General features: G+C 36.6%; 1 long non-coding RNA gene across 1 annotated transcript in view; it reads left to right on the forward strand.

Moving 5' to 3' along the window:
- Positions 1-11,199, forward strand: part of LOC134422828 (uncharacterized) — a 41,382-nt gene extending 30,183 nt beyond the window's left edge. Inside the window, exons 2-3 of the long non-coding RNA XR_010028947.1 lie at positions 9,349-9,479; positions 11,090-11,199. This is a non-coding gene — a long non-coding RNA (uncharacterized LOC134422828). The remainder of the gene's footprint in view (positions 1-9,348; positions 9,480-11,089) is intronic.
- Positions 11,200-12,665: the final 1,466 nt, after the last annotated feature.

Here is a 12,665-nt window from a genome sequence, read left to right on the forward strand (position 1 = left end):
TGCCTTTTGTAAGACAGAATTGCAATTCAAAACATTTTGAAGAATTGAGAAAGTTGGTCTAATGTGAAAAGCTATAGTTGATTAAGGAGAGTTCAAAGTACTGCTCTTAAGGAAGGAAATTTATGTATAAAAGTTAGAGACTGGCCCATTAGATAGCAGTAACTTGGTCATAAGCCTAGTGATTTAGAAATGCCCCTTTGCAAATCATAAACTGAACATGAATCAGTGTTGTTTTTCTATTGTGGAAAGAGGCAGGCAGCCCTCATTCTGGGATGTGAAGGTGTGAGTATTCAAAAATAGGAAATAATAATTCTGCTCCACTCAGTGTGAATAAAGCCTCTGTTGGAGTCTTTTTTCTATTTTTTGACATAAACTTCAAGAAATGTGAGGACAAATTGGGGAGGATTGAGTGACGCAGAGAAGGAAGGATCCAAAGTGTAGCAAATGTAACTTCTAAAAAAGAAATAGGTTATTGTTGGTATTAAGAATGGAGAAGACAGGACTTGAGGCATAGCAGGTCTTCAAATGATTGAAAGAAAACTGAAGAAAAATCCAAAAAGCTCTCCCAGCCTCCAAGGAAGTTGAGCTTCTGTTGCAGAAAGTGAGATTTATATATAGCCTTAATAAAATCTTCCCAAAGCAAGGACAGTGGGAGATATTCTCTCACACAAGTTTCATAGAATACAATGAAATCTCCATCACCAAGGGATTTTATGAACAGGATGTACAACCATCTGCCAAATATAGGTTAGATATTTTTAATCCTTTGTTGTGGTAGGAGTCTGAGAGTAGAGGACTGCTTGACGTCTCTTCCAACTATTTTCTTCTATTATTTTCTACATGCATTATCCATATATTCAAAAACCAATCAGGACTAAGTGTTTTTTTTCTCTGAAAGGTTATAGATTTCTTTTTTATAAACTGTTTTGCAATAATAAAAATACATGGGTTCTACTTTTAAATTTGATATACAGTTTGCAAAAGTATATGTACCTGCTGAAGAACAATTCAATTTAGACTTCTACATAAACATGCTTTTTAAATTTTCCCTTTAGTGATATATATATATTAAAAAGTATGCAAAGTAAATAAGTTTAAACATTATTCATAGAACATTTTCCCAAGGGAAAGCATGCTATTATGTGTTCCCATGCTATGAGTACTATCCTTGAGCTGAGAAGAGGAGCAATAAATAGGTTGAAATGTTTTATAATGCAGAGTGGAAGAAATACCTTAGTGTCTGAACTGATTTAAATACTTCTGAAAGTAGCAATTCTGATGCTTTAAAATTACACTCCTCTATAAATCTGCAGCTCCTGTTAGGATAGAAAATTCTTGAGCATCTGTGTTAGCTGCAGGATTTACATCTTCCCATCTAAGCTGGGAGGAGGGCTAAAAACAGTGCCCAGGGGCTGAAATTCAGTATAAATGTAGACTTCAGCAATGCTGCAACACGTACCTAACAAGAGCTGGGGGTGGCACTAAAGCCTGGGTACAGCTGCTAGCATTCATGGCATGGCAGATCACTCTGTCTGACATTGCTCCAAATTACATGCACTGGGCACCAATACAACATGCTACAATCCTGCTTTTCCACTGCAAACCATTTAAAAGTTTGATGAAGGCAGAAGAAAGGCCAAATGGACAGTATTACCAAATATTCTATCCATCCCCTCCAGCTGTTTACTGGGGTCCAAAGGAAGCTCTCCAGCTGGAAAATATGCCCTCCAAATTACCAAATATGAGATTTTCTGTTCAATCACTGTTTTAATGTTTATCACAAAGTCTGTGGAAAAACATGGTCTCTCTTTTTGATGGCCTGCTGTTTTTTCTGTGGGTTTCTGACATAAAATTTGGAATATATTTTCAGACTAGCCTGCATATATGCGTGTCAATATGCATATACAGAGGGATAAGAGCCTGTTGGGCACAATGATTGCTACAGAGCATTTACCTGAATCCTCAACAGTTAGAGCATTTTGTTCATTGAGCTGTTTCCAGTTGGCAGAGGTTATTCTCGAGGGAAAAATCTGAGCACCAACAAAATGTTTCCGGTTAGATAATAAAACCTTGGTGAAGTTGATCAGCTGGCAGTCCTCCAAACCAGAACCTGACATGCACCTGCTTCATTTATTTGTTTTATGCAGATTCTCATTTAACAAACTGTAAATGAGAAAGGGAAAGCAGTTAGGTTCTACTGAGCAAATTGGTAATGCTTTCTCTATTTAGTTCAAGAAGCTGCACTCTGTAATGTCAGGCTGCATTTACAATACAGGCATTCTCTGCAGATGACTGGAAAATAATTCGAAATATACTAGTTATTTACAACAAAAATTCTGTAAACCAGAAGTGTGCAGGCACTGGTGCTTTTGGTGACTAAAATTGTTCTAGGGATAAATATCTTAAAACACAGCAGATTTGAGATATTAAAGACAAACAGCCCTGCTACAACTTCAGTTTGATCTTTCATGTTATTCATATGGATAGATATTAAAAACCCAAGCACAAAAATATACAGAGAATGTAAGCTTAAATATGTTGTTTAGACCAGCTTAAAAGACATATCCTCTTTATCTGGCATTTCTCCTAAAATCTTTTATCAGATAATCATGTTCTGCCTACAGACAAGCCAGAAGTCATTCAAGTCATTCTATATTTGAACCCCTTAGTGTGTGTGTGTTGCTGTTTGGAGTTACTTGAATCAACAGAATGTTACTAAATAAAAGAAACACATACTCAGAGAAACAACCTAAGATATGTCATTAAAGGAAATAATCAAGCAACAGAATTTTGTAGGATGGCTAATGAGTTTATTTCTACTCTTTGACTCCTTTGATTTCTACTCCTTTACTAACAGATTGATTTGAGAATGTATGTAGGCAGGTAGGTGTAATAATCTACATAAAAGTACTTACCTGTCCATCATGTCCCTAATTATTATGATAATCTGGGTATACTGCTGAAGATAGAATTACCTTATATTTGTGGTTTTACAGGTTTGATTTAATTATCCCTGAGAAAGTTTTCTGTCCTGTTTCAAATTCTGGTTGATTTTCCTTTCTAATTAACCTTTGCTCCCTGCTTTGTACACATACTTTTTAATTGTTTAATTGCTTGTAAAGCAGGGACACTTTTGACTTAGCATTCAACCATGTCCCAGAGTACATTGTTGAGCTTGGAGCTCAGGGGGGGAATTTAGAGGTGCTTTTGTGTGCAGCACTGAACTGCAGCTGCCTGCCTGCTGACAGGTAGGGAAGTCACTGTCAACAAGATTTAAAGTTGCTGTCATGTTTACCCAGTGCACAGAAAAGGTTGAGAGAGTACTGTGATTTTGTTGAAATTAAGTACCAGCAGGTACTGGGCCGTAGCAGCGTGCATTGGTTATGATTAATGTTTGACATCTGCATCTTTTGGAGATATTTTAGCCACTTTTCTTGTCAGATGAGAAGAGCACTGCAATATGTTTCCAGCCATGAGGGGAAGGTTCAGCGTGCTGAGGTTTCCAGGGCTTCAACTGAACTATTTAAAGTCATCTAAGTTCTTAGTTCTAAACCCTTGTAAGGATTTTCAATAAATCTGAGCAGTTGGGAATTCTGTACTTCAGTGTTAAAAATCCCACTAGACTAAACAAATTGTAAAGCTATTAAACACTCTCCCTTGGCGCTCTCTGTGTTTTCTACCAGGATCTCCTGGTAACTGGTGATGAGCAGTACCAATATGGATCTGCTAAAGGAATTGTTTCCCCTTACATATGAAAATTTCTATCAAAAGTGAGAAATTGTTCAGAGACACAAAGGGTTTGTTATGGATATTTATAATTCAGACTGATTTTGAGGTATTAGGAACAAAGATTCAACAGTTAAATACAATTTTTGCACATATTTTGTTAAAAGTTAAGGGCAACCTAGCAGTGCTCTTCTGCTCTCCAAAGCCCTGTATAGAGACACAGATATTGAAGAAAACATCTTACACCATGATTCTTTATCTCTGTCTCAAATGAACAAACATTTCAGCAATATTTTTGAGTGGTTCTGATGGATGCTGTGGACGCTGTCCATGTGGTAATTTATTGGAGAAAAAATGAGGTGTGTGCATGTAATTGGATCATTGTGGTTTGGGACCTTAAATTGGTGTGGTTGCAATCCCCATGCCAGGGACAGGGACACTTCCCTCGGCCAGGCTGCTCAGAGCCTCATCCAGCCTGGCCTCGAGCACATCCCTGGGACATCCACAGCCTCTCCAGGCCATCCAAGAGTGCTTCCAGCATTCATTGAGCTGACTCTAAATCAAAATGCATATATCTCAATCCCTCTGATGTTTGAACTGGTTTGAAATCCAGGTCCATATTTTGGAATTATGAGATTTTGATCCTGAATATGTATTTTTTCAAAATATATATTTTGACATGTACTTGATAGATAGAATTTGGATATAATATGAACTTGCCTCTCTGGCAGGACTGTCCTGTTACTTCCATGTGGGTTTTCTCCTATGGGAAAAACCCAGGACAAAATTGGTAGTAAGCCAGAACATGCTCTCTGTATACATTCCATTGTTCTCATTTTAATAAAGCATCTTAATAGATGTCTTTAGTTTTCTGCTGGATTTCTGATGAGCTCCCAAAACATTCTATTTTAATCACCTAGAAAATTTGAAACCTTCCTCTGTGCCTTACTAGGTGTCATAATCAGTTACCAGGCTAATCATCTGTAGTGACATCACTGCCAATGAGGAATAGTTCCAGGTTTTATATCTGGAGTTGATGACCTTGCAGCCAAGGTGTACTCGGGAGATGCATTCTGAAAGGGTGGAAATTTGTCTCCTTTACTGTTTTTGTGATTTGGTGCTGCTGTGTATACTTTGCATTAATACTGATTTATGTTTCACTCCTCTGTATGTGATATGATGCTGATGCTGGCTTTCACTCTAGGTCACGAAGCAATCTCTTTTAAATTATTAGAAAAATAGAAATTATTTATAATTATTAGTTTCAAAGGGAAGTAATTATTACCCATCCCTCACTTATGTATCAATGAAAACAATACACATTAGTTACAATAGGATTAACACTGCATTGTTTACGTGGTTTTTTCCTGCACTGTGATTTCTGTATGTGTGATACTGAGGGAGATGTAATCTGTAGCTGTGTGTTTTGCATATTAATTTTATGCAAAACATGAAAAATTAAATTTATAATACGTTTCAGCCTTATTGTTCATAAGCTTGTGACAGGGACAAAAAAGTCTTAGCAGGCAAAAGAATCAGAAGGGCCAGGGGATGCACAAACAGGTAAAATGTGGCAACTGATAAAATAGTTGGGAAGCAGCCATGTGTCTTGTGATACAGACATCAGGGAGAAATGTTAAGCACTTCGTCATTCCTGCCCTCCAGTGTCTGATGCTTCTGATTTCTTCTTTATTGATTTCAACTAAAGAAAATATAGAGGAGTATAGAGGTGACCCATTTTGTTGACAGATACACATGTTAGTCTTGTACTCCCAGCAAATAGTTTAGACATCAGGAGTAATGGCTTATAGGTAAGAGATAAACACAATTTCCCGTGGTTTCTAAACCAAGTGAATCAGCAGACACAGCCGGCTTTCAGAGTCTCACCTGTTTAGCTTTTATTCAATAGATTGAAGATTTAACAGGACCTTGGAAATTCTAAATAAAAAAAATAAACCTCCTAAAAAAACCCTGACCAACTGACTAACTAAAGCCCCATTAACAAAAAATTACTGCAATTATTGAACTTTCAATACTTCTGGAACAGAAGTTATCCACTGTTAACAAAACCGGTGACAGACTACCCCTCTTCAACCCTGTGTGATTTCATAAGCCTGATCATTTCAGAAGTTGCAAGTAACTGATGTCCTGCAGTACATGTGATTGTGCTATAAAAATGAAAATTGGACATAAATTGTTACTATTGAGGTATGAATTCCAGCCAAGGGTGCCAGTAAAGGATTTTCCAGTCATGTTCCATCTAGTGTCAGTATCACACCTTTCCACTCGGTGGCTATGAAATGTCACTGGCAGTTGTTTGGTGTGTGCAGTATTGACCATCAGGGAAACAATTCCTACATGTCTCACATGGTAAAAGGGGATGCCAAAGCAGTGAAGTAAAAACACAGCATCTGAAACAGTGACAAACTGTTGCACACTGATACTATTATCATTCATTTTGATGCATAAACCAGTCATGTCCTACTTTCACATGTCTTCCTTTGTTTATTTAGAAAAATGTTCTTTTCACTTTAAGTTATAGCTTTAGAAACATGTGAAACCTCTTTCCTTTATGCTCAGCTAGTCAGTTTTCCAAACTATTTACTAAGGAGATGTGAATTGTGGAGCAAAAAGGAATATTTATCTTTTTTTCAGGAAAAAAATTTCCTGCACTCTCCTCCCCAGGAGAGAGCACGTCCTAGACGCTCAGCATATTTCAGCGTGCATCGTTCCAGGGCACAAAAGATGTCTTATTGTATCTCATCGCACATTAGAAGAGATTGTGAATGAGAGATCCAGGTGTTTGCAGCAGGGGTTTATGCAGCAGTGTTGGAATTATTAGAATGTCTTTGAAAGGGAGCCTGTGCCTGGTCCATAATGAGCCCAGCACCTCCCGCACACCCCTCCACAGCCAGGGCAGCTCCCACCCTGATCCTTGGAGATCTGATGCTGCTGGTACAGCAACATGGGCAGGGGTTGAGGAAAGTGGAGCTCCTGGCATTTTTAAAAAAGGCTGTCAATATGGTGCAGTTCCTAAGTGATATGAATGAACTGTTTTTTCATGTCTCTACTTTCAGTGCATGTCCCACCCTCGTGTTTTTGGGTGGTTTTACTCGCTGTTTGTAGTGTCTACCAGAGGATTTTTTGTGCAGCTATGAAACTTAGTGTCCTGCCTTCCACAACCCTTTATTGATTCCCTTAGCAGATTACTTAACAAAAAAATTTGGTGTAATTTTTCCCTGATGTGGATTGTTTAAAACACAGAAAATATTTTTTACTGATGTAGCATTGTTGTTTTCATGTAAATATGTCTTGCCCTTTGGTTTGCCTATGTCAAAGTAAATAAAAAATTGGAAATTGATTCATTATCTGTAAGGGTCTGTATATTCTAATCGTTATGCATTTCTATTACTCGTTGTTGACACTGGAATGAAAAATTATTACATGCAGAGATCTAAATCTAGAACTATAATTATCTATGTAGTAATTAAAGGAGAAAAGACCATTAGAAAATTTTGTAGTTTTCTCTACGGTTACAAGCACAGCGTTAGACTGGGTATTCTAATTCAACATTACAATATTGAAACAAAAAGAGGGAAAGGAAAAAGTATTATTAAAAAGTCAAAAATAGTGAAAAAGTGAGTTAAGAAAATAATCTTAATGGGGATCCTATTCCCCTATGATTCTTTGACTGACATTTTTTCTTGTGAGATATTTTTAGATATACAGATATATGGACTTGAATTTTTTTTTAACTAAGACCAAAAATTTTTCATGTTATTTTCAAAATGAAAACATAAAAAGGTCAGATTTGTTGCATCTAAATAAGTCTGGTAATAATCTTTACTTTACGTGAATGAGTTATTTAATTGCAATACATTCTAAAAAAAAGGCTGTAAGCCCACATTAAAGTAGTGAATAAAGACGTAGGTTAAAATTATGTCTATTTCTATAAGTCTTTAAATAACACTGCAGGAAGCCAAACACCTTCTGTTGCTCTTGAGCTGAAATATGTGGGTGCAGGGTAATGACAGAATATTTTTAAATAAGACATTTGTCTTTAGTTAACCTTAGTGAACCAGTTAATGAGTGAATGCATGTTAACAAACCAATTAAATTCCCAGAAAAATCTACATTGAGGTAAAGAAAAAAAAACAACTTACAGGACTTGTAAAAATGGTTTCTGTGAGCTTTCTAAGCAGGGGTAAATGTTCCTGCTTAGTCCCACATAGCTCAGGAATAGATTATGTTTTGCCCCTAGTTTCTCAATTTCTGGTGACAAATTCTCATTTATAAACATAGCCATGGTGTAGTTCATAAGGTAAGTAGGAAAATAATTTAAAGAAATAATAATAATTTGTGGACTGTGGATAATAAAAACCCTGATGGTTAACAACAAGAATGGTTTTCCCAAACCTCTATATGACAATCTTACCATCAAACATGAGTGGGATTTTTTCTCAGTGTATGACTGTTTCTCCTGAACCAAAATACCTTTCATGAGAGATTTCAATTGCTTTAGAAATTGCCTTTAGAAATAAGACAGAGATGCATTAGTTTAGACATTTACCTTCAATGTGGTTCTGAGACTGTGCACAGCAAAGCTGGATTAAATGATTAACAATTATACCAGCCTTAAATATCCTTAATGGCATTTGTATAATTACAATTATAATTATAATCATAATTATTAATATTACTTATGTTATTTAGTTCAATTGGAGATGAGAGCACAAACATAAATACGTGACCCATTTGACTCATTAAAGTGTGGTAGAATATTCACAGTAAATAGTTGTATTTGCAATGGAACCACATTGAGAAGTGATTTGCATTAAATCTCCATGTGAGAACCCAGTTAGGGACCAGCTCTTCCTTAAAACCAGTAGCTCCCCAGGAAAGGGATTTAAATTGAGAGAGGAGCAAAGGTGAGCTTTTGTGTTTAACTGGGCTTTCAAATAACTTTAGAAACCATAAAGTGTATGACTAAATTACTTCAGTAAAGTTGAGATCTAGCTTTTTGTTCTTAACCTCTTGTGTGTCTCTTGCCTGAGTTATTTTTCATTTTTTCAGGTTTGGTTTTATTTTCTCACATGCATTACTTGACTCTGTACACTGATTCTGTTTTATCTTTTCTCACAGGTAACTTTTCGCTCTCATCCTTTTTCTCACATGCAATGTAGCTGCTCTGAAAATACTTCTTTAGACTTCCAAGATAAGCCCACAAGGTCTGTACATAGGGTTTGGCACTTAGTTCAATTATAAGAAACTAAAAACTGTAGGAATTAAAAGTATGAAATAACATATATAACAGAGTAGTTCATAATTTATGGACTATTCACCAGTTTTTATAGAGTGAAATATTGTAGGTTTTGAAGAGCTAAGGACAGAACTCTATTGAAAGTAAGATAAATTTTGGAAGTGAGTGCTCACCTTTACCAATGATTATTTCCCCTTACAGACTCTTTAGGAACTCCTAAGCAGTGTTGGGGTTTTTTGTTTGTTTGGTTTTTTTTCGGCTGATGCTACTACTCAGGTGGCAAATTTTACTTATCCTAATTTTTTACTTCAATTTATTCAAACCTGGAGTTTGAAAAGGTAATTTGGAATTCTTCAACACAGAAGGTCCTCTAGCCTGTTGAAAAAGACACTGGTGCTGGGACATCTATACAGTCTGCAGTGTTTCCTGTACTGCCTTCCAGACGGTTACAAGGAGGTGGAAAAGTTATTGCAGAAATTTGGGGGAACTGAAGGTAACTGCCTGGCCTGTAGTTTTCACTTTTACTCTTTGTTTTTTGGGGGGTTTTTTTGGTGGTTTTTTTTTTGTTTTTTTTTTTTTTTTGTAACACAGATACTTTGTTGTCCCATTTCCCATCTTCTGACAATGTTGTGAGATAACCATAAAAAACTCAGAAACCACTTTGGCCAGTGCTTTAAGCATCCAATAAAACTGAGAACATCCCAATAACCTCGAAACAAGGTGCCTTGTAGACAACTTTTTATACCATGCTTCAAATTTCATTTCAGGTGACTTTTTAGTAAATAATGTCAAAAAAAAACAGCATTTGTTAATATTGTTAAAGTCTGCAATATTTCTCAGTGAATTTAGTGCCACAGCTGCATTTTTATGAACATTAAAACAACCCATGAGAAGGAAGCTGGAAGACATAAAGAGTTTTCACTCAAGAACTTAAGAGAAAAAGAAAGTAATAAGTCAGCAGTGCATTTTATATGGCTGAAGGGAATTATTTAAACTAGGCAAATTTGTAATCTGCTTCTAGTTTCTTATTGATTATTGGATTTATTTAGTATTTAAACTATAGCGTAAAGAGCATCCTGCTCTTTATAAGGTTTATCTGGTCATTAATGCTTAACTCTTTACATCTGCAGGACACTTTATTGGAAAATATCATTGATGCAACTGTTTCCTCAAGGTGTAAAATCTAGACAAGAGAGAAAATGATTAGTCACAGTGACAGAGTGAACGTTTGGGAATCACTTTTTTCTGTGCATATCATTAAAAAAATCAATAGGATGAATATATGGAAGTCAATAGTATTTACTATAGAAGAACAAGGGAAAAGAGAGCAGCCATACTTTGCATTACTAAGATTTTGCTCTGTGACCAGCTCCTCTTGTGGGATGAAACTTTGAGGGGTTGTATTAAAGGTCACCTTTGCTGTGCAGTGTTTTTTCTCTTCAAAGCATTTCATGGAGAATGATGGTCAGATGGCTTAGCTCTAAAATCCCAAATTTACCCTCTCAAATTGTATTCAGAAAATGAATCCCATGACTTCTTTTCCAGCCTGGCTTTAGCATCTCCAAATTCTGTTTAGCGTGCTTTGGATGATTTTGAGAATATAATTTTCCTGTGCAGCATTGTGCATGACTTATTGATAAATATGAAAAAATATAACTCTAAAATCTATTAATTCTTTATCCTGTGCTGTTTATGGAAGATTGTAATTCTGTGTTTCCTCCCCAAAAGAGATGCTACTAGGTTATGTGATATACCTGTGGCTAGTGGGGTGCTTAAGTAAAAGAGGCATATTGCAAAACTGAGGAGTTTAAATACAACCACTTGTATCTTTTTATTTCTGCATTGTGACCAGTGCTTCCATTGCACCCAGCTGGCCTCATGCTCAGGGGAACACCAGGGCCTGTGTGGGTATCTGCACAGGATCTCCAGCCTGCACACAGATTGAGATGATTGATGTCTGGTTTTGGTAGCCTTGGATGTAAGATCCTTAATACTAACACTGGCCAGTCCTATCAAACAACTGTGCTAATATTTTATGCTTTTTTAGAGGAAAGTCCTTTGTTTGGCACCAGAATACAGGCACTGATATTTGCACTCTTACAGGTGATGGAACTGCATTGCTTGTGAGAAAACAGCTGATGCACGTGGTAAGAGTAGAACACCGTAAATGAGTTAGCAAAGCTGGGGGTTAAATGGTGAAGATTGTTCCTGACCAAGAGTAATCAAGGTACAACACAAATTTCTCAAGATTTTGGTGCTGTCTGACAAGATATTTTACCCTGTGGCAGAATAAAGTGGATGCATGCAATGTGCTGAGCTCTATTGATATTCTCATTAGTACACTACGACTTCAAAGCCATATCCATAACCACGACAGATGCTGTAGGAATAGACCCAAATTAATTAATAAATCTTATTTTTCTATCAGATTTAATATGTACATTAATTGCTTACTCTGTAAATCCCATTTTGATCTCTCTTCAGAATGTTAATGTAATGGTTTTGGGTTGTTGGTTTTTCCCCCATCCTGCAGTATTCTTTGCTACAGCAATATGGGAAGAAAGTTCCTTCAAGCTCTTCTCTGTCCCAAGAGATGAGATGAACAAATGGATTCTAAAGGCATGAAGTGTTCAGCACTGCTGTGAGTACTGATCCCTCTGATAAGTTCTGCTTCTGTGTACATTAAGACCTGAAATATGATATTTAAAAAAGGCAGGTTGGGAACAGGATGAGCTTAGTGTTGAGTACTGGAGCTCAGTTCAATATGAACTTCTTTAGCAGTAGCAACTTCTCCATGTGTGCAGCAGAGACTGACAGACCCTCTTGGCAGGTCTGAGCCCTGGCTGTGCCCCTGGCACTGCTGCCAGGTTTCAATATCTGAAATGGCAGCTTCCAGCTCTGTGAGGGATCAGGCAGCACTTTTCAGTGTCCTGCAAAACAGGGTCTGGGACAGGATGCTCTCCTGTCCTACAGAATCTGTGCCATCAAGATTATGGATTAATTTCCAGCCCTCTCACAACCTCAGAGCGCTGACGAGGTAAGAGGAAGGTGCCTATGGGGATTTGCAGGTCCCAGCAGTGAATGCCCTCATGAAAAATGTGTTTCAGGCATGGAGCTTTGGCACTGACTTCCCTTTTCCTCACTGTTTTCTTTGAAAAATCGTAACTTTCCTGTGTGGTTCTAGATCGGCAATAAAACAGCTGTGATGTACACCTGAGAAACAATTTATGGTCCAAGTATATGGAAATAAATATCTACATGATCTTTAGAAAATAGATTATATTTGTGAAGCCATCACAAATATAGTTTTATATTTCAATATATGTATTTTATATTTTATATTTATAAGCAGAAACCAATAAGGAATGACTGCTTTACAAACTTACACAGTCAGCAAACCTCCTTGAAATCACAAAAAAGCCTTGGTAAATGTGTCATGGGTTCAGACCAAATTCCGATACCATCATAAATGAAATGTAAAACTTTAAAAGTCTAGATTTCTTTTTTGTCTCTAATGAGAGTTCTTCTCATTAAAAATTAACACCTTTCTATTATACCTAATTTACTTATAAATCTTATTGCAAACCATTATCAACTCTCACAGACATCTCAATCAACCTTATGATTAAATCTGTTTTATTCAAGCTATTCCTTTAATTCTATCTTAATGACTTTCCTT

Source organism: Melospiza melodia, chromosome 11, assembly GCF_035770615.1.
Source record: "Melospiza melodia melodia isolate bMelMel2 chromosome 11, bMelMel2.pri, whole genome shotgun sequence".
NCBI lineage: Eukaryota > Metazoa > Chordata > Aves > Passeriformes > Passerellidae > Melospiza > Melospiza melodia.